Genomic DNA, 2,121 nt, shown 5'->3' on the forward strand with positions numbered 1-2,121 from the left:
GCCACCCCGAGATGCCTGGGCCGGGCGTCCCTCCTCCTGGGGGGCCCTGGAGGCTGTACCTCGCAAATGAGGAGAGGCGTCCCCGGAGCAAAGCCCTTCCCTGGAGGACAGCGCCTTCTCCAGCTACTTCTGATAAACACAGCAACCATTCATGCTTCACCTTTCCCGTTTCATCCCGAAGCCAGAGGGGGACAGTGAATGCGGATACGGGAATGCGCAAGGACTCGTGTCCTCCACCCTGCACTGGAGCTGCTGCTGGGACCTGAGAGAGCATCCGGAGAAGGTCATGGAGAGGACGTGCAAACCACGTCCATGCACGCCGGGCTCCTCTACGTGACCCCTTGGAGGGTCACGTGGTCCTTCACAACCAGAAGGTTTGCACTGACCCCCTGGGCGTGCGTGGACTCAGTTTGCACCGACCCCCCGGAGGGTCACGGGAAGGAGCCGGGTGTGCGTGGACGCGGACCCCGGAGGCACGAGGCGTGACCTGTGCACTCTGTAACCATCCGCAGCTCTGCTGGGCTAGCCGCACCTCCCTGCCCACCCACATCTCTGTGGGCCCTGGCTCCAGAGGTGGTGCCACGGCCCGAGGACGCTCGCTGCTCTATGGCTGGTGCTGGAAGAGCCCTGGACAGTCCGTGGTCCTTCACAACCAGAAGGGAAGGTAAATGATAAGAAATACAAAGGTGTTATTTCAAGATAGACTTTCGGAAATCTTCCCTTGTTGCTTGTGCACATCTTTCTAGCCATGGGCCCCCTGGTGTCAACATCGCTGATGTTTGTGGTGATTTCGGGAAAGTGAGGCGCCTCCTGCATGCTGGACACAGGGCTCAGGAGGAAACTCCGACCAAGGGTCCAAGGTCTGACCCCCAGAGGCCTCCCGGAAGAGATGGGTGTAGGTGTCGGAAGGGGTCTGGGCTGCTCCCCAGGGGACCAGGCCTCTGCTGCAGTTGAGTCCTGGCCTGGAAGAGCTCCCAGGGGTGGTGGGACAGGCATTGGCTCTGGGCTGTGGCAGCTGAGCCTGACCCCCTCCAACGGGGCTCCTTCTCGGGGTTGTGTATCCATCCGGACAGCAGAGACCCCGCCAAGCCGCTCCACAGTCAACAAGCACGACTGCACACTCAGAAGGCCAGGAGGGGCAGCCTTCAGGCACAGCTGGATCCAGGGACGGCCCGGCCCCAGGTGTGGGAGCCCCTCCCAGGCCAGGCAGGAGTGGGGGGAGGGGAGGCCAGCGCCCTCTACCTGAGCATAGCTGCTCTGCCCCTCAGGACTCGGCGCCCACTCACACGGTAATCCGGGAAACCCTTGTCCACACCCCCCATGCACATTCGGGCACTAAACAGGCGGGGGAGACTTCAGGACAGAAGTCATGCCTTACGCCCCATTTTCTTCCTCCTAAGGCCACTTCCTTCTCATTTTATCCTTTTACATCTGTGTCTCAGCACCTGAGCCTCCAACAGAGGAAGCGGAGCTGGCCTCCCCCGCCTGACTCAGCGGCTCCGCTCTGGGTGTCTGGCGGGGGGGGATGCGACCACCCCAGCAGACGGCACAGCCCAAGCCCCTTGGGAGGCCGCCGCGTGCCTCTCCCCAGGGCCCCCCCTCCCCACCGCTGTTTGCCACACCCCACCCACTGCTGCTCCAGGGGCAAGCCGCCCTGCGCTGGGACGGGGCCAGCCGATCTTGCCCTTGAGTGTGAGATGCCCCAGCCGAGGCACACATCCAATTTTGCTGTGGGAGTTTACGCCCCTGCCATCTGAGGAGTGGGTCTGCCTCCCAGGGTGCAGGGAGGGAAGCCAGGCTGAGAAGCCAGTCAGAAGATGCAAGCGCATCTCAGTAGGGGGATTGGTGACAATGACTTCCTGAGCGCCCAGCCTCAGGGTAGCCTCTGTTGGAGTCTAGCAGACCCTCCCTGACCTGCCCGAGTGCAAGGAAGCAAGGAGAGACACGGGGCCACACACCTGAGTGCTTCCCCAGGGCACCCTGAGTCTCACCAAGATTGCACCTGAGCCCTCCCCCCAGGCACACCTGAGCCTTCCCCCAGGCACACCTGAGCCCTCCCCCAGTCACACCTGAGCCCTCCCCCAGGATGTACCTGAGCCCTCCCCCAGGCACACCTGAGCC

The 2,121-nt window shown here is 63.0% G+C and overlaps 1 long non-coding RNA gene across 1 annotated transcript; it reads left to right on the forward strand.

The window, feature by feature from the left end:
- The first annotated feature begins 19 nt into the window (after window positions 1–19).
- On the forward strand, window positions 20–1,399 carry LOC145718924 (uncharacterized). The gene is made up of 2 exons (XR_014142093.1): window positions 20–374; window positions 513–1,399. It is a non-coding gene; the product is annotated as an uncharacterized LOC145718924 (long non-coding RNA).
- The last annotated feature ends 722 nt before the right edge of the window (window positions 1,400–2,121 follow it).

Source organism: Leptonychotes weddellii, unplaced genomic scaffold (genome assembly GCF_054177405.1).
Source record: "Leptonychotes weddellii isolate Sample4059 unplaced genomic scaffold, ASM5417740v2 HiC_scaffold_25424, whole genome shotgun sequence".
In the NCBI taxonomy this organism is placed as follows: domain Eukaryota; kingdom Metazoa; phylum Chordata; class Mammalia; order Carnivora; family Phocidae; genus Leptonychotes; species Leptonychotes weddellii.